General features: G+C 42.4%; 1 protein-coding gene and 2 non-coding genes across 37 annotated transcripts in view; all 3 read left to right on the top strand.

Annotated features, from left to right (window-relative positions):
* PPARA (peroxisome proliferator activated receptor alpha) overlaps positions 1-20,184 on the top strand; it is a 278,561-nt gene that overhangs the window by 198,182 nt on the left and 60,195 nt on the right. For 18 of the 35 annotated variants that reach the window (XM_046942569.1, XM_046942389.1, XM_046942408.1 and 15 more), the window contains 4 exons: positions 681-947; positions 1,452-11,225; positions 11,388-11,520; positions 12,039-12,388. The gene's annotated coding sequence lies outside the window, so the exon portion shown is untranslated. Of the gene's footprint in view, positions 1-680; positions 11,226-11,387; positions 11,521-12,038; positions 12,389-20,184 lie in introns of all 35 variants that reach the window. The other 17 variants (XM_046942010.1, XM_046941991.1, XM_046941856.1 and 14 more) reach the window with 11 other exon arrangements.
* On the top strand, positions 2,227-2,302 carry MIRLET7A3 (microRNA let-7a-3). Its single transcript, NR_031396.1, has one exon. It is a non-coding gene; the product is annotated as a microRNA let-7a-3 (primary transcript).
* Positions 3,056-3,140, top strand: MIRLET7B (microRNA let-7b). The gene has a single exon (NR_031397.1). It is a non-coding gene; the product is annotated as a microRNA let-7b (primary transcript).

Here is a 20,184-nt window from a genome sequence, read left to right on the forward strand (position 1 = left end):
TTCCAGAGGATTATTCAGAAAGTAACTGGCTTTGCCAAAAAAGAAGCTCACACTCAGAAAATGCTGATTTTTTTTTTAAACCCTTAAGTATATGGAGAAGACTGTGGAGCTTTCTGCTGCAGAACTTTCCAAATGGCTTCCTTTGACAGTCCTTAGAAAGCAGCTTCTGCTACCAGTAGTTACTAGTTAAAGAGGTAATCTAGTAGTTACTAGTTAAAGAGGAAATCTCTTTTGCTACTCTTTTTGTATAGTATACGAAGAATGTCTACTTTGACCTTCAGTGCCATTGGTGTTGCAAGTTGTGAAACCAGGGTTGTACAATGTTTTCTCCATTATGGTCGTCTCAGAGGGGACAGTTGCACTGTTGCAGTTTGGTGTCACAGGTATGTCCCCTGTGCAGCTCGCAGCAATCTGTAACCTCTTCCTACAGGTGGCCTCAGTCCAGTGTAGTTAGTTTGAAGCTAACAGTGTAACATTGCTTGTTATAGATTAACACATTGCTATTTAATTTGGTTAGTCATTTGCATTCTCCTTCCTTCTCTAGTTCCTTTAAAAGTGTGTTTTTCCCAGAAAGTGAAGAAGCAAATACCTCAATAAGTCAATCTAAAAAAAAACCTAAAAAAACCCACAATGTTTTCTGTTTTTCACAGTTCTTTGTCTCTTGCCTGTCTTTTTTTCAGGTTAGGGGTACCCCCTGGGCTGAGGTATGATGGGATAATAACAACGGAAAGAGAAAGCTGGTGCTGTGAATGGCCCTCTGAGAAAATGTACGGAGAAGCTTCTGTCTGCTTTTTCACTTGCTGTCACTCACCTTACAACTGTTTCAGTGTGCACTAAAATGAAGTTGAAACATGCGTGTTTTCTCTTTTGGCATCCCCATAGTGATTATGCTATGAGCAGTGGAAGATCCCATCGGTTGCTCTGAAATGTGACCTACCTACTTTGAGGTGAGATCTGTTTTGTTGTCAAGCATGGCTTTAGTTTTTCTGTGTGTATCATGGATTCTTGTCTTTAATTTGCAGTTAACAACAAAAAAAAAGTTTTCCTTAGTGAAGAAAAGGCTCCGGGGAGACCTCATAGTGGCCTTCCAATACTCGAAGGGAGTACCCCTGTTTACAGGAATAGATAGTGATAGGACAAGGGGGAATGGTCTTAAACTGAGACAGGGGAGGTTTAGGTTGGATATTAGGAGGAAGTGTTTCACACAGAGGGTGGTGATGCACTGGAACAGGTTGCTCAAGGAGGTTGTGGATGCCCCATCCCTGGAAGCATTCAAGCCCGGGCTGGATGTGGCTCTGGGCAGCCTGGTCTGGTGGCTGGCGACCCTGCATATAGCAGGGGGGGGTGAAACTAGATGGTCTTTGAGGTCCTTTTCAACCTAGATTCAATGATTCTAAGTTAGCTTATTAAGTTGGAGTATTTGTTTGAAATTTTATTTATTTATATTACAGGTATGGACTGATATCATAGTTTTTGTCACTTATTTGGATTTTCCCTGAGTGCGATGTGTTGCAGTCCATCAGACCAGGTGGTGGGGAGTGAGAGCACCCTCAACCTCTAGTGTTGGTGTGAGGTTACAGTACACTAGTGGCAATTTTGCTAGTCATATTAACCAACGTCTGTGTAGTACAGTAGAGTACATTTAGTTTAGCCATTGATTCAGTTGTGAGGTACTGTCCTTTAGAAGTAGCATGTTGCTTAAGTAAGCCGTAACACTTTCTGACAGTCACCAAATTCTTGGTTCAGTCTTATAGATTTACCCATGCAGAACTTGGGAAAGTCAGTAAGAGCAACTGAGCTGTTCCACACTAGGATAAGAGAGGAATACCTAGAAGGCAATGCAGAACAAATCCCTCTAATTCAGCATTTATTCTCTAAGTCACTGTGATGCCTTTCTTGAAGTGACAAAACTGGTTTGTTAAGATGCAGTCGTGTCAGAGCTGGAAGTACAAAAGTGCATTTATTAAAAATGAATTCTCTATCCTCTTCCCTCTTGTGTATCTTGTCACTGACATGACTCCACACACTGCAAATCTGTGAAACTTTTAAAACGTGAAACTAGAGCTCATTAAGCAAAATGTCAACTGGTGTATAGCAAACTCTTTCAGAATGAAGACTGATAATATTTGTCTCCAGAGTTTTTTGTCTTCTAGGTCATCACCAAGCCATCCAGCTTTCTGGGAATATAGTTTGTGGTTTCTGTGATCGGAGTCTGACTGTCCTTTGGGGTGAGGTAGTAGGTTGTATAGTTTTAGGGTTATGCCCTGCCTGTCAGATAACTATACAATCTACTGTCTTTCCTGAAGTGGCTGTGATATCATCGCTGGATATGCCTTCAAAATGCAAAGCAAATATATTTCAACTGTAACATTCTCTGGCTCTGTCTTACGTGTTGGTTTTGATTCTTACGAAAGAAATGTTCTCAGAGTGTTTCAATTCCTCTATCGTTTGGATTGGAAAGCAATTTCCTTTTTTTCATCTTCTCAGAGAAAGCGGGGTGTGAGAGGGCCCAGAGGTACAACCTATGCTTATGCTCAACTTTCTCCATCTGCCAGTGTGCTCTCAAGAGTGGCCATTTGGAAAAAGGTGATCCATTTCTTCATTGCTTTGTGGCATTCGTGTTATACCAATGGCAAGTGCCACTTCTTCAGCAGTTATGTAAATCCACCTAGCGTAATTTGTTTGAGGAAACTAACAAGTGATGACTTGGATAGTAATACAAAGAGGATGTCTCATTTTCTGCCCTGGAACCAGTAAATGCTTGACCCCTAAGTGAAGAGATTTTTTTTAATCAGTTTTTGAATTGTGACTTAATATATGTTTTATTACATAATGCAAATTTGGGAAGGAGAGTGCTTTCCACTGCAGTTGTTCTGCCTGTAGAGTCACCCCACCAATTCTGATGGACTTCCAGGAAGAAATCTGAGGAAGGGCTGACAGGACGTAATGATGCCCTTTTTGAAAGTAAGAAATGTGGGCTAGAAAGTGTGTAGGGAATCTTACTTATGGTAGGTGAAATGTTAGTTTGCTTCAGAAGATCCGCCTGATGCTCTAACAGGATGAGGTAGTAGGTTGTGTGGTTTCAGGGTAGTGATTTTGCCCCAATCAGGAGATAACTATACAACCTACTGCCTTCCCTGATAGGCAGCGTAACATCAGTGTCTTAATTCACAGAAAACCAAGGGCTAAAATAGACATCTGTGACCAGCAAAGTAAGTCTACATTCAATTCTTGTTACCCTGTCCCTAATACCTCTAACTTCAGTGTCTGGCATTATTTTTAATAACTGCCTACAAAATAATTATCTCTTTTAAAGTCTCTATAGGGAAAAATTTGAATTAAAAAAAGTTTTGCTATTCAAAAGTTTGTCTGTTCTTGATTTGTTTTGTTTCTGGTTCATTTCAGAGGAATGAAATTTTCAGGGAAATGATTCCAAAAATGCTGTGGACTTGCATTCAAGCTGTTCATATTTCCTGGGCATTTTAGCTCGAATGCAACAAATTTTACTAGCAGTGCACTGTTTTTGTTCAGCCCTCTGTCCCTCTCAGGAATCTTCCTGTCTTTTACAAATAATTGTCACGCAATGCTCTCCAGCAGATCAATTTTATAATGCAAATAAAAAGCTGTGGTGATGAAAATCAGGGGCCGGATTGAAAAGACACAGACATTGATTTTGTATCAGCACTTGCTCATAAGCAGTCTCATTTCATGGCGTTTAAACAGTCCTGAAAGTGAATTTGCTGACTATCTAAAAGGCACAGATTGTACCTGGAAAATCATGGCCGGGGAATGTTAGTTGAGTCCATTAAAGACATTCTGAAATACAAACTATAGTCTTAATGCAAGGGGAAAAAAAGAAAGAAAAAAAAAAGAGAAAAACCACACCAACTGTGGAAATCATTCTTCTACATGCAAAACATTTCGGGAAATGAGAATGATGTAAAACTGAAGGTTAACTTAATTTCAGAGGTTTCAAGCTGGTTACATAGAGTCATTTGTGTGTATTTTAATTATACAGCATCTGATTACTGTAGAATGGAATATAAATTTAAGGTTGTCATATGTGTAGCTAGGCAAGCCCAGACATCCATGGTTAGAGCAAATAAACTGATACTACATTCAGCAGCAGAACTGGGTATTTCATTGCTTCTCTTGTCCAAAAATATGGCACGTATCTGGACGCTGAGGGTTTTTGAGGTCAATGAATGCTTCAAAACAAGGCCATTTGTTAATACCTGTGATAAACAGTTAGGAATGTTATTCGTCTTGTGTTCATAGAGATAAAGGCAGCTGGTAGAAGAAGAAAAATTACTCTGTGTCTGAAAAACTCAGGAGAGTAGGCGATAATGTGGCTGGTTTTAATCTGCTCTTCTCACTGTTTAAAGAGGGTCTCTTAAAAAAAGATAAAACTGCTGTAAGGATAGTTGCCATGCTGGCCATGTTCAATGGCTCTCGGACATGCATTGCGAATCCTGAACTCTTTCTTCTGCTGGAAATGCAGGCTCACAGCTGCAGCAGAAACATCTTAGATGACTGTGAGTAGTGATTGTGCTGTGTGAAGCTTAAAACATGCTGCTCCTCTCCAAGATGCAAAACTGGCTGGAAATTTCTTGCTTAGTTTTACATTCAGTACATACGTAGCAAATGTTCCATAGCGGTGAAAGGCATAAGAAGAGGGAAAATGTTCTCCACATTCTACCACAGCCTGTTAGATCTCATCCCTGAAGTCATTTTAAAGTCTTCTGGCTCTGTCTGGATCAGCGTTGTGTTCTTGGTAATGAGCTGTGAGTTTTCAGATTCTGGTCATCCTGGCAATCCTATTAAAACAAAGGGCCAAAAAAAAAAAATCCATGGTGTTTGCTTCACTAGGTTCTACATGTGCCTGTACTTAGCAGTGTGTGAGCCTGCAGTTAATCAGGTCTGTCCCTAGCAGTAGGTGTCATTACAGCTAATGGGAACTGCAACAGAAACTTGAAAGCACAGCTCCATGGTGCCAGATGTTTTTCAGAATTGTATACAGAAAATGCTTGTATCAAAACAGAAGTAGTAGCTTCAGCTGGAATTCTTATTAAAAGCAAGGGTGTTTTTTTAAACACAAGACAGTATTAGTTCTTTCTGAGGTCATGCACTGCTCTGTGGCACTCATTAGGTGAAAGCATGCAATCATAAGCTACGTAACATGCGATTTTATAACCTATGTGTGCTTAAGTTTGTTATTTTGGGTTTTTTTTTAGTGTAACAGCACTAACTGATGAGCAGAAGCTGAGTATCTCCTGCTGGAACGAAGCCTGTACACTTGGTTATAGCAGACCAGGTGAAAATCAGTGCACGCAGGACTTTCTGTGAGGCCAGGATTTTCATAGAATCATAGAATGAATCATAGAATGGCCTGGGTTGAAAAGGGCCACAATGGCCATCTGGTTTCAGCCCCTCAGCTATGTGCAGGGTCACCAGCCACTAGACCAGGCCTCCCAGAGCCACGTCCAGCCTGGCTTGGACTGCATCCAGGGACGGGTATCCACAACATCCTTGGGCAGGTGGTGTTAGTTCTCCTTTTCTGCCTTGGAGAGGATGCATTTTTCCTGAGACAAGATCAGTCACACAGACAATAAAACCATCAATCAAATTTCTGCCTTGAAGGCTACTGCTCACAGGTTTTATATCTCTGCCTCGTGGATGTGTGGAACATTACACATCTTCTATGAGCCCTTTCAACGTGTGCTGTGTTTTTCAGTTTTACTTTAACATGCAAATCTCCCTATTCTCCTAAAACAAGTGCCCAACACGAAATTTTTGTCTCAATTTGATAAAAGACTGAAAGAGATGAAAATGTTTTCAGACCAGCTGGATAACTCTGGCAAAAGTGTGTGCTGCTAGCTGTAAAAACTTGCACTGCTGCTGTGCATGGGTGCCACGAGGTGCGCGCTGCGAGGCTGTACCTTTGGGGCTGCCCTGAGAGGGCAAAAGCCTTGAAGACAGAAGTAGTTCCTGAGATCTTCCCTGAAAGGGTGAATTACAAAGGAGATTTATATAGGGAGTGGATCCAGAAATGCAGTAAGACCATAGCGGGTATGCCAGCCGGTGTTACAGATTCAGCATGACATACCGAATTGCTATACAGGAGTCAGAGAGAGCTGGTGAAAAATGCCCGCCTTCCTTATGCTTGCAGAGCTTCCCCACCTGCTCCTAGGACTATGCTTCAAACAGGGGACAAGTATTAAATGAGAACTAAATTTCTAGGAGTCATCTGTGATAATACACACCGTTCTGAGAACTGAAGGTCTGAATGTATCTTAATTACCGTGAGTGTGACTGTGCACAGCAGTTACCTTAGAGATGTCACAGCAAAAAGCTGTTTGGGCTTGGAGATTTTCTGTAACTAATGCTATACAGTTCTCAGAATATAAATACATGCTAATTATGGGAATAATGGTAGCAAAGATTACTAAAGGAATCGTTTCTGTTGTGGAATACATAAGCAAATCAAAGGTGGGAAAGTGTGGGAGGGACAAAAGCCAAGTATCACCAGCTCTATCTGGCAGAGAGGGGCGGTGTTGCACAGCTTCCAGTCATGGCCATGAGCTCCTGGTTGCACTCAAACACACTGTCCTTTGCAGTTCTTGAGCCCATGGGAGGGCCCAGGTCCGTAGCTGTGCTGGCATGGCTCTGATGAGAGTGGCTCTAAGTGATCTGAGGGGGTACCCAGCTAACAGCTTGAAGTAGAAAAACTGAGGGATAGGAGATGTGAAGATACCTACAGGGATCTAGGGCTCAGTGACTTAGATGTCCAGATCATAGATGAAAAATCAGTGCTAGCACTGCTAAAAAGGCAAGACAAAGGCATCAAATAAACTAGGCCAAATGTCCCTCTGATTGTCAACCAGATCTGTGTTCCTAAGTTACTTTGGCACTTTTGTTTAACAGTTATGATTGCCAGTTGTACTCAGTATTTGATCATAGGAAGGCTTTTGTCTGGTTGTGGAACACTGCTCAAGCACTGTCTCCGGCACAAATCAAAACCAGATGAGTCACCAGGTTAAGAGACAACCAAGTTGTAACCACGTTGCCTGATGTGGCTTATTTTTGTGTTCCAGCCAGGGCCTGAAGCTCTTACTAGAGATTTTCCCTGTCCAACTTGCATATTCAAACGTAAGCAATCATAGTTCCATCCTTGGGGAGCCCAAGTGAGTTTTCCCAATGCATACAAAGGCATTAGCCTGTTAAAAAGGTCTCTCAATCAACTGAAAGTGTGCAGCAGTTTGCATATTAGTGCGTGTTTTTAATTAACACTTGGAAGAGAGAAATACTTGATGCACTTAAAAGTGACACAAATAAAAGCACCTTTCATATATTCTCATTGTAAACATCTAAAGTGAAAATAAAGTAATTTCTGATCTCATGGAAGGCAGTTGGTATTTACAGATTTATTTATAGATTTATACAGGTATTTATAGATCATTCCAAAAGTAAGGCCTCCTATTTATTTCCATGGATAGAACAATAGAACTGTTTGATAAGAGCAAATTCTCAGCTACAAAACACTATCTTTCAATATAGTCATAACCATTAGCTATGCATTTTCATCAGCGATGAACAAGAGCCTTCATGTTGTGTTCATAAAAATCTCCACCAGTGGAGGTGACCCACTGTTTCACAGCTGCTGTGAAGGTGTTGTAGCTAGGAAAATGTTGCCCATGCAATCCATCTTTCATCAGAGCAAACAGATGGAATTCAGAAGGTACCAGATCTGGACTGTGCTGTGAGCATGGTAGGACAGCCTAGGCACGACTGGCAGTGTGCTGCACAGTCTTCCAACTGGGGTTATAGTCTTAACAGTGTTGCAAGATAAAGATCGTTTTCTCTGGCCTGACTTTGGAAATTCAGGCCTTCAGCTTAGTCAGCGTCACAGTGTAGGAGGCAGTGTTGATGGTGTGTCCGTGTTCCAGGAAATCCAGAAGGATCACCCGTTTCCTATCCCAGATAGTGTACATCACTTTGCCTGCTGAGGGCTGCATCTTGACCTTTTTCTTTGATGGGGGATTTGCATGTCACCAATCCGTAGAATGCTGTTTTGACTACTGTTAGCACTATGTCCTGTCACCAGTGAGGATGCAATCCAGGCAACTGTCACCTTTGACGGTGTGTTGGTTCAATGGGTCCTGAAAAACTTGCATACGGTGTTATTTCTGTTCCTGTCTGAGTATTTGTGGGACTCACCTGGCTCAAACTTTGCAGTGTTCCAACATTGCCACCATTGTTTCCTACACATTAAAGTTGATATTCAGCTCGATACACAGTTCCCTGATCATAATCTGCCAATGGACCTGGATGAGCTGATGGAAACGCTCTTCATTTCGTGGTGTGACAGATATGCATGGCCATCCAGAATGTGCCTTTCTTTCATGTCACTGTCACCACTGCTGAAATGCACCACCCACCGCCTCAATGTGCTCATACTCACCGTTTGGTCTCCAGAAACATTCACCAAGTGTCAGTGAATGTCAATGGGTGCCATTTTTCTACATGGAGGAATACAATGACACACCTTTGCTTCAGATGTACTTCCATGTCAGATGCCATTAGGGCTGACTACTCCTCTGCTGTCATCTGTCACATGGTAACAAAATGTAATGGAATACTGGCAGGAAGGTTCAACCTCTACTGCCAAACCACCAACATCCACCACTGATTTCATGGTCCAACATAATAGAAGGGGAGGCATTACTGTTGGAACAGCTCTGGTAGCTTTTGTGAAAACTGGCAGCTTAATCTTTTTTCTGTCACACACCTGGACAGGTTTTTCAACCATCTCAATTTTGCTGATGAAAACATTTCACTTCTTGTGAGACTGTGGAGAGCAAACCCTGGCTTGCTGCGCCCCATGGCCTGGAAGCTCCAGGCCCATCTCAGCCGTCACAGCCTCTTCTGAGCAGGTGACTCCCAAGTGGCCATTACACGCTTATCTCTCTGGATTTAACCTGAACTTGGTACCTTCTACATCTGCTAAAAAGCTGCCCTATGAGCTTGACCAATGGGGTTCCAGCAACCACTACTTGAAAATCAGTTTGGAATCCCATAGGTCCTATTCTTATTTAGCCTTGGCTTGCTGTTGCATCACAGTGACCTCCACTGTGGCTAGATATGCGAGACATAGACTAATAATTTCTTTCTCTCCTGAAGTTTCAACATGTCCAAAACCTTTGGTTATATTTTCTTTTTTTTTTTTACCATTTTACCACAAGTAAAATACAGTGATTGATGGCCCAGAGTTTAGTGATTTAACTTTTGTTTCTTCAGAAAATCTCACTGACATTTTGAAGTTCGAATGGACAAATTAGTTTCCACTTCATTCCCCTTTGCATTTCATTAGCTTTCCCAAAACTTAAGAAATTTTCAGGCCTTCCGTTGTAGCAAAATGAGAACTTTAAAATTCATTAAGCCTTAGATATTCAGTATGCTGTACCAAGTGACAGAAAAGGAAATAAGAAAAGTGATCATTCCCAAGTTTCATTAAAATTTGTGCAGAAAGAGAATATCCTTCAGAAGTGTTCCATGCTTGAAAGAAGATTTTCCATATTAAAGCAAAGGAGAATGTGTTACCCAGTGTATGGCGCTGTGTCTGTCACTCAAGCTAGTCCAAGTTTCTAATGATTGAGCTGTGTGTGTTACTTTGAGTAAGTGAACGCAAAATAAGGAACAGTTGTTTCTAATGTGAAGCTAAAACAGCTACAGAAAGTACCCTCAACTGGAAATCGTGTGTTCCTGTGTTCAGCTCCTTGAACTCTGCCAAATATGTGCAGCTGGAAGAAAAGAAGTGGTTTGACTGTCCGCGAGCCAAAACACATGGTGGTTAGTTTGTGCGGGTGATGCCAAGTGGAGGTAAGCATGTTGGAGCACATGAAGGGAACAGGGCAGGAGCTGGTTTCGGCCTGCTGTTGCACACTGAGCACAGCGCTCCGGCGTCAAGCAGCAGCAGGCCTCATTCAGCAGCCTCTTTCCACCAAAGTAAGCAATGGGACGAGGTGCACATTTTCCCAATATTTAAAACGTTCTTTGGTCCTGCTTAGCTGCACACTGTGCTTTCTGTCACAAAAAAAATAATAAAAACACTCCGAATGTGGTGGTCGTTACTGCAATCCCTATGCAATCTAACTTCACTCGCCTCATGAGGTCTCTCCTCCGATTGTAGTGAATTTGTGAGGGATCAGCAGAGGGAGAGGACCCTCAGAAGGGAGGAGAAGGCTGGCAGTGCTGTGCTGTTACTGATGTGGGAGAAGCAGCACAGGGAGCTGAGTTTACAGTTTGATCCCTGTCCCTAAATACTACTGGAAGTGGGCAGACCCAGAAGCAAATTGCTCTCCAGCAAAAACCATTGAGCTGCTGGTGACAATCCTAAGCAGTGGCCATCCTGATATTGCTTGGTTCTGGGTGGGCCTTGTCCAAGCTTCACAACGCTGAGCACAGCCTCATAGTACTTGATGGAAAACACCACTGGTAAGAAAAATAGAAGGGAACTATGAGTGATAAGGAATGTCCTCTAATCCCTTTTAGGCTTTTGTTGGAAATTACATGGCCGCCTCTTATGCCTACGACTCTTCCAGGCATCTACCCATCCGCATCCCTCAAACACACCCATCCTTCTTCCCCTGCCTCCAGCATGACACCTCTAATTCACCCCCTTCCCTAAAATCCAGTTAGCTGTGATTCTATTTTATCTTCTTCGTGATGAGCCCCAAGCTTTGCAGCAGGAAGGCAGGCTGCAGTAGGTGGGCACGCTCCAGTAACAGGGCTGTCACTGCAGCAGGGCCGAGGGTGGATGGAGGATGGAGGAAGATGGAGACTGCTCTCACCTCAGCCTCCGGTCCTACTTCTCCCAGCCGAAGCTCCACCATGCTGATTTACGACTGCTCCTGAATGCCTTGGATGGAATTATAGCCCCTTGTATTACATAGTGCCTTCTCTGTTACTCTTGCTGCACGCCATAGATTTACGGTGGCTTTTAAACCAGACAGTGCATGAAGAAATACAATCTTAACAAAACATAGAAGGGACCAAGGGAGGTCAAAGTGTGGTAGCTGAACACCCTGTGGTGATCCAGGATTTCCCTGTATTTACAGCTCACACCTTTTCCATCTCAAGTGGATTTTGGCTGTCTCTGACAGCTCTAACCAATGGCTGGGGAGGAATCTGCAGTCAGCTGGGCTGAGAGGCTTTGCCATTAACAGGTGACTTTTATTATGATTTAGTACATGTAGGAAATCCCAAAATATCATTTGTGAATTAATTTTACATACAGAGTGCCAGAAAGATGCATGTCATTGGGGCACACAGGTATCCCACAGTATGACTGCCATCTTGTGCTGAGTCACCTACTTGTGTTTTTCTAGGTTAACCATATCCTGCATTTTCTGTACTTTTGATGCTGAAGGAAAATAATTTATGATAGGCTTTCATAGAGAAGTGGAGCAAAAGCTGTGCCTGACTTCCTCAATATGATGGTGTGGCAAGAAAACTAATGCTGTAAGTAATTGTTTTATAATACTTTTAACATGCATTCATCAATTATCTCAAAACTGTAGCACATAAAAAAAGCACAGGTGCTGTCCCTACTGTGCAATGTGTGACCTAGGAGCCACACAGGAGTACATGCACATGAGGGCAGAGCTGCATGGAGTCACCTGCAGGTCCATAGCCTGCACTGAACACTGTCAACATGCAACACAAAACAGCTGGCCAGAGGGTAGAAAGCTGTAATGACAGCCAACAAATAACTCCTGAGTTAACACACACTGCTGAGGCCCTGGCCTTGAAACAGAAGCTGGGAACAGGAACTTTTTCTCTCCTATGCAAGTGCCATAATACTTTCCAGCTTCCAGCTACAGCATCATTCTCTTCATTAATAAGACAAGTTCTGGTATGCTCCCTCTCATTCAAAGATCTATAGTTTTTCTATCTGAGAAAGAAAATTATCTCCCTTCTGCTTACAGCACAGGGCTATAGCAAGGATTTCATGACTGCTTATTTATTTATTTATTTAGGAGAGACATCCAGCAGTCCAAATGTGCACCTGCTCCTGCTAGCTTCCAGAGCAAATGCTGTCTCCAGTTCTCTGATATATTGCACTGCAAGCTCTTCCTAAAGCACGGGAAGTCAGACCAGATCAGGCCTTGGATGCTCCTTGGAAATTTCACTGGCCGATCGTCCACATCTGAAGTACCTTATCTTTGGAGATCTGGACTCTAATGGGGCATAAGACAGGAATCAGAACTGATGGCCAACAAGAAACTGTTCTACCACATACAATGCCTCAATGTGTTGCCCTAGAAAGCTGAGGCTCAGGTCTTCTCCTGAGGTACATGGTATCCTCCAGAATGGTATTGAAGGAATGGTGAGTGATGTAATATTTGAGGAAGGGGAGATGTGTGTCCTTCTGGAATCCTCTTGTTCTCCACCTCTGTGTTTTCCAACCAATTACTTAATTCCTCATACTGTGTCCTCACAGTATGTGCTACAAATGGTGACATCAAAACCAATATATATTGCAAATGCTAACATTGCAGCAGGCTTTGCAGAATAATGGCTATATCAATCCTTACTTATAGTGTACTTTGAATATAGTGTCATTAGTAACAGAACATCTGCCAAAACCTCTCACAGTCTGAACATGCTACCTCCTATTTTTTTCAATATTATGATTGTATTTCATCAGAAGATCCTATGTATTTGCTAAGTGGAGTTTCACTCAGTTCAGTCTTTGATTGTTCATGACGTGGAGAAGGTGAACAGGAAACAACTGTGTCCTGCCTCATGTAGCAAGAGACCTAGGGAATAGCAGGTTCAAAATGCTCAAAAAGAGATTTTTCTTCACAAGCTCTTATGATTAAGTGGTGGAGATACTCCTTTCTGTTGAGTACACCATGGTCCTCCCTGGCAAGGTCAACAGCAGCAGCTTAAAGAGCAGTGTGAGAGAGAGATGTATGTAAATGGCTGCAGCAGGTGTAGCACTCCTGTCTCAGCTCAGGATGGCTCCTCCAAGGGTTAGAGGCTAATTTTGAGAAGAGGCTTGTTCATTTTAATATGAAAGTTGTGAAAGGCTTTTTTCATGGTAGGAGCTCTATCTCAAAAGAGCTTCTTCAGGAAACTCTACGGCACTTGTGTTTGTTTAGGTGCTTTTCCTTTTGATATGGTTGTTTTGCAGTGGTGACTTGGCTGGAAAAGAGGGTTTTTGGAGGTGAACGTGGTGAGGATAAATCTCAAAGCTACCGCAATTTGGGAGGCATCCCTACTTTGTTTAGGAAATAGACTTGCAACTAAAGGCCATCTCGAGTTGACAGCAGACTTTGCGAGGGGTGAAAGTCCCTTGTACAGTGTGCTTCTGTACCTGTAAAAAATCGGGTGCTTGATTTACACAAGAGTCATGAAGATGTTCCTCTGGTTCTGTACTTTCCATCAGGAGCCTCTTGTCCTTGCACTTGGTTTGTGCAGTCTATTACAACAATTCCAGTGGGACACATAATTCAGATTCTGTAATAGAATGAATGCACAAAGTCATTGCTTAAACTGTACTGCAGCAGCACTTCTTGCTGCTGCTATGTACATTTAATAACAAAAGGTCAAAATACTGCATCAACATAGAAAGAGTCATTTGATCTCTTTATCTGTAGAACAGGGATAATATTCTTTGCTTATGTTCCAAGACTTGCTGCAAATTTGAGGACAGAAAAACTGAAGATTTTCTTTAGTATTGCTAAGATAGATTGTGATGACTGTCAGATACTGGTTAAACTGGAGGGGCTGAGCTTTTTATTCCTGCTTTTGCTGTATACCTGACAGTTGGAGGTGAATGCAGCCTTTTGTTTCCTACACAACAAAAGGTTCAAATATAAACCATGCTACTGATAAAATAAGAACAGAAATTGCGGGTCAGTTCTAAACTTGGAAAATGCTCAGGGGTTTTTTTGTTTTTTTGCTGGTAAATCTACATTCTCATCATGTGGAAAAAACCCAGACTCTTAATACAGCTTTAGTTTTCTACTTTATAGCTACAAGCAGAAAACAGCCATGAATCAATAACGGGGGCCTGTAAACACTCTTCTGGCTCTATAGCCTACTTAATGTCAACCAAGAGCTGCAGTAAACCACAATTCCCCAGCTGCAATAAATGCTACAGGCTCCAGAGCAGAGCACAAAGTTTAATTAAAAGTAATCTGATACATATAAATCCGCTGACGCAATCTCTCACTCTTGCATCTGAAATATATATAAGGCTCTTCCTGGAGACATTGGATGATTTAGACTTCAATTTCACTTAAGAAGCCTCTCACATAATACTATCCAGTGAGTCTCTGTGCACACAGCATAAAGACATCCTGTTAACTAAATGCATTGATCTCCCTTTGCTTTACATGCCGAGTGTATCAGCTGTTGAGTTATTTGGCTAATTTAAGAGACTTGGCAACATTTTCCCGTGCTCTAAATAGCCAGACATCTCTGAACTTTCAGGAGTAACTACATTTGGCAATTAATGGATAATGACAACACTGCTGTAATGTATTATCTTTTGGCAATAAGTAAGCTCAGCAGTTTTGAGGATGTCTCACTAATGCTTTAGCATCAGACAGACTCTGCTCATGTTAGCTGTGTTTGACAAGATGTTCTGTTGATGTTTAATGATACACAGCCCCTTGCTGATTTGCGTCCTGAGTCTGTCCTGGCTCTGCACACATCGTCCTTCTCTCCTCCCCGTGCACTGTGGCTGCCTTATGGAATCACAGTAAAGTCTGGGTCAGACAGCCTCTCTGGAGATCACCCGGTCCAAACCACAGAAACAGAGACTTAGGTTAGGTCATCCTGGATACTGTCCAGCAAAGTCTAGGATATTTCCAGTGAGAAAAGTGCACACCTTTGTTATCTGAGGATGCAAAAGCGTTCGCACCTCATGCTATAGTCCTGGCACTGATGGTGTCTCTGGACTAACAGTATATTCATGCTAATTTTTCTGAAACTAGAAAAGGCAGAGGATGACAACTGCTATGGGACCTGGGAACAACACTTAAGGCTTAGATGGCTTTCCTTTCTCAACACTTTTTCCTCAGAAAATAAAAGCATCTAAAAATAAATATTTGTTTTTAAAATAAATAAATATATATATCTGAAGACACTAATGAGTCCTGTCATAAAGTGTATTAAAGCAGTATTCTAAAGGCAAAACAGCTTCTCACACAAAATGACATACACGTTTCTAATTAGCTCCCAGAAAATTGGGGTTCACTCATGCGAGGGACCAAATAACATTACTTTGTAACTCTGAACAAAAATTAATCTCTTCCTCTCATTTTTGTCCGTAGTGCTTTTTGTGGATTTGTATCCATACAGAGTTTTCGCTGGCATGCCATCCGTTCGTGCATTTCTAAACAAAAGCGAGACATGGAGTCTTCATGGCCAAAACTTTTCTTGCATTCTTGCATCTGTGGCCAAAATGTAGCTAACTGGATCCATAGAGATAGATCTTGTATTCATGATTGTTGTGAGAAACCTCCCAGAGCTTATTGAATTAGGGATATCCCAGTCAGCTATTGTTAGACTTTAAGAGACGTTTTGCAGTTAGAGGAGGCTTTAAATAATAATAATAATAAAAACAGAGTTTCTTTTTATTAACTGAAGCTCTGTTTACATCAGTAAGGATACACAAATCAAAGCAACGAAATGTATGGCCTGCAGTTAAAGGATTTAGCTTCAAGAAAAGAAAATGAAACAAACCAGAACAACAACAACAAACATTGAACAGCAATTATTTATCAAGATATAGGCCTTAAACCAAATTTTGCTTTTTTCATTGCATTCATGGCAGTTGTCTTGTTATGAGTAGAGTGACGTGGAAGGTAAAGCCAAGGGAAATGAGTTCAAACTGCATCATAAAGAAGTTCAAATATTCAAGGAACAGTAATATGTTTAAAACACACACACACAAAAGAGAAAGAAACCTGGGGGGAAAAATTTCTACTTGCTTCTTCTTACATTTTTTGCTTTTTGGATTGATCGATAGAGTAAATGTGGTAAAGGCACAATGATCTTTTACACATTTATTTCAAGTCTGTTGTTGTAACTAACTAGGAGTTCCTGAAGAGTAGAATGAAGCCTGGATATACACTAATGGATTGGTATTTGTAATTCATACCCTGAAATGTATCCAGCCTGGTGCTAAAACCAAACGTTTAGTAGGCTAAAAGTAATACAAGCCAAGGTACATTTGACAGCCAATAAGATGACGTTTGTCCATTTTCTCCTAAAGGAGAGGAAAATTGTGAACATGGAAAATAGAAGCAGGAGGAAGGAAGGACGTAGAGAGTGACTCAACAGGTCATGAAAATGTGAGGTTGCATATATGCAACATGATCAAGTTGGAAAAATAATCTGTTGAGCCAGAAGGACAGCAAGATGAACTAGTAGTGGAAGAAGTCTGCTAAGTCAGGAGGTAGAAATCTGATGCTGGAGGGAGTCTGAAGATGAGTCTGATCAATCCAGTCTGAGTTTCTCAAAATGTAAATTATTCCTGGCCAACAGGACACACTGAGGTGTCCCTGCTCCCTGCCTATAACAGGGGGTTGGCACTAGGTCATCTTAAAAGTCCCTTCCAACCCAAACCATTCTATGATTCTATGATTCTGTGAACTGTATGTACTGGCTTAAAATAATTCCACGTGAAACAGCCTCAAGACTGAAAATTTGCCTAGAGCAGCATTTGAACTCTCAAATGTGTGAGGTTCAGCAAGCCAAGTGAGAGCCAGAAGGATCTCCTGCAGTTCAATATTCAACAGATGTTAAAGCTTTTGTGTTCCCCATGTGCAAGGAGTCATGGAAAAAAGAGTCAAGGGAGAAGAAATTTTAGAAGCATCGTTCCTGACTTGCAGGTGTAAATGTCCACTGAACATTGAAGTAAATAGGGAAGAAATGGCAAAGAGAGGAATAAGAAAGAAACATGGAAGCTGAAAATGATAGCGTTTCAGTACTGTTAAAGCTGTCAGTGTGTATATGAAGATGATAAAGAAAAGAAATGTAATACTGGTTTAATATAACACATCATATTGAAATAAAGAGAATCCGAAGAGAGGCTGGCGGAAGGTCTGACAAGGTCATAAGAGAGCTCTGAGGCATCACATGGGCAGAGACATCAAAAACATAAACTGGGGGCTTCACCTCCCAAACTCTGGGAAACCGTGTTTGTTTGCTAGTCTTAGAGCTGAGATTCTGGGATGTACACGCAAGGCTCCCTAGCAAAGACAGAAAGTGAGACACCTGAAATTCTCTGAAATTTTAATGAAGCAAATCAGTAGGAGTAACAGAAATGAGAAAGAAAAGCACTGATGCTCTAGTGCTCATGACTTACAAACCCCCAAAATGAACATCTCAACGTCTTCCTTCCTTGCTTCATATAAATTTTACGTATTTTCCAAGTACAACAGTGCCTTCCTACAGAATTTCTCAACTCTACTGCAAGTGTTACTGACGAAACATAAAGCTGCTCTTTGAAAGAAGAATTACTTTCCCTTTTGGCACTTTTGAATAACTTCTCTTTCAACTTGGTGTTCTTTCCCCCCCAAGATCTGGGTTACAGAGCTGCTTACTTCAGTCCTCGGCGGAGGCCTATTTGTATTGGCTTTGATGTAAGCGGTAAGCTTCTTGGTTTAATTTTAATGTTCCAAGGGAAGAGTTTATTCGCAAATGTATTACACAGCATGAAATCTTCATGGAAAAACAATGCGCAGTGGATTTGGTTGGGAAAATTATTACAAAAGCGATGTTCTCTTAGTATAAAAAAAAAACGATGTGTTTTCATGAAGAACAAAGAGAGTGGGCAAGATGGAAAAGACAGGCTTTGGCTGCAAAACAACGTGCAGTGTGTGCCCAGTAGGTGAAGTACACATGCAGGCTAGAATGAGAGCTGCTGCAGAAAAGAAATCCTGATTTCCAAGCAACAAGTTCAGAATGCAGCCTGCTGAGCTTGCTGCTTTGCTGTTGTGTTCTTTAGCAGTGCCCTGTGCAAGATTCTGTATACCTTGTGAGCGTCGCAGTTGACTTTTATTATGCCTTTTAACCCTCTGTGGTCATTTGCGCAGCACCAGCAGCACAGGTCGTATTTAAGAGCAGCGAGACAGTGCTGTGCTTGAGGCTGGGCAGCTCCCAGGAGTGTCGCTGTGACTGTAAGCCCTGCTCCACTGTCAGCCACCCTTTCTTCACATAGGAATTCTTGCCAGCAGTGAAAGTGCCGAATATACAGGGGGAAGAGGAGGGGATGGGCGGGGTGGGGGGGGAGGGGGGGGGGGAATAAAGATATTTTGTTCTGTTCGGTTATTGTTTTGCGACCGTAATAAAGCTCAACACTACCCTAAACGGCCTGGGATGTGCAGTGGATGAGGTGCCCAGCAACACCCACGGGCCCGGCCCGGGGCCCTGCGCTGAGTGCCTGCAGGGCCCGGGCCGGGCCGCTGGGCGGCGGCCGCGGATGAGCACTGAGCTCCGCGGGGCGCCGCTGACGGAACCCAACGGGGGCCCGACCTTAGCGGCGGGAATGAGCCGGGCGGCCCCGCGGGCCCCGAGGAGACGTGGATGAAAGGAAAAGTTACGACGTGCAGCGATTGTGTGTTGTCTTGATCAAGTAAAACAGGTTGTCGCAAAGAGGAAGCGGAGTGTAGTTAAATTTGTTCAGTAGACGCTACGGGAAATGCAGGAGAAGCAAACAAGGTGACTTGGTGTGGTGCGAATCTTTTGTTTCGAGGAGGTAGAAGGGATGAAAGTACCGCAGGCCCCCAGGGAGAAGAGCTGAGAGCAGGTGTCCCTCGTCGGTGTGCAAGGGATGCTGCTGGCCCCTCAGGGGCTGCCCGCTGGGCCGCTCAGGGCCTGGAGTAGGCAGTGGCAGAACAGCCCCGGTGAGGGCTCTGAGGACTTCAGAGAGAGATGGGTGTGATGCCAACCAGCTGGCCAAATGTACAAACACGTGCTTTATCCACCCTGCAGGTGCTGGGCTCTGGCAGGGACAGCCGAGCTCAAAGTCCTCTGGGCTCAGCCCTCAGCCAAAGCCATCGCCTCTCATGCTGCGTCTCCTCTTTCTACATCCCTTCAACAGAAAACAAACATGCCTGCAGCTGCGAAGGTTTCTCAATACTATCCTGCCAGTAACATGCACGGAACATTTTCATCCACCATAAATCAAGCTCAAACTCATATAAATATTTGTTAATCTAGAGCCCTTTTAAAGCTCTAAGTGTTACAGCTCTACCTGTAATTCTCATTAGGCAATGCGGCAGCGTGTATCTACAGTAACATCTAAACTAGTTGTTTTTCTGAAACATCTGTGTTGGGCTGGGGAAAAGAGAGGGAGAAGCATAGCCTTACTGATGTAACTACACAGCGAAAACAAGTTTCTGGCTCAAGAAGTTGGAGTAATGGCTGTTCCCTGTAGTCTTGTGACCTCTGGGTTGGTGGTTATAGACTCTTACCATGTGGGGCAGTCAGCTCCGAATTGCTAGAGTAGAAATTATTCCTTGTTGTTTGAGTCATGGTATCCACCAGATCACACCATTCTTTCTCCAACTACATTTCTGGTTCAGTTCCAGTTCAGCTCAACCTCAGAATAATTCCTCCTAGACTGAATATGAATTTCAACTCCATCAAGATCTATGCTGATCCAATACCCTTTTCTTGTGATATACTGTGACATAGGATTCAGATGACAATTGAGGTAGCTGAGTGCTATGATTATTTTCTGACTTTCTGTGACTCTTATATTGTGATTCTCATCTGTTCTGGCTTCTAAGTTTTTGTGGCTATTGGAGAAAGGATGAAGCATCATTAGAGTATGTATTCTATGTAAGCAAGATAAGACATCAGAAGAACATAAACAACACCTGCTATACCATTTAGAAATATGAGAGATACGTATTACCAATAGCAGAGAGCAGTACTGAGACAAAAGAAGATTAAAAACTATCGGCTTTGTGTGTTTTGACTCCAAAATGTTCCAATCTGGACTGAAACTCCGTCACCAGATCTTCCTCTTATCAAGGTCAGAATTCATTTTGAAATTCCAAGATGAAAATAACTAAATTTCAACTTAAAAAGAAAGCTAATTTTTCAGCCACATGTTTGGTCGCCATCCTGTCAGGTCAGCAAAACTGCAAAGCAATT

This window comes from Gallus gallus, chromosome 1, assembly GCF_016699485.2.
Source record: "Gallus gallus isolate bGalGal1 chromosome 1, bGalGal1.mat.broiler.GRCg7b, whole genome shotgun sequence".
NCBI classification, from domain to species: domain Eukaryota; kingdom Metazoa; phylum Chordata; class Aves; order Galliformes; family Phasianidae; genus Gallus; species Gallus gallus.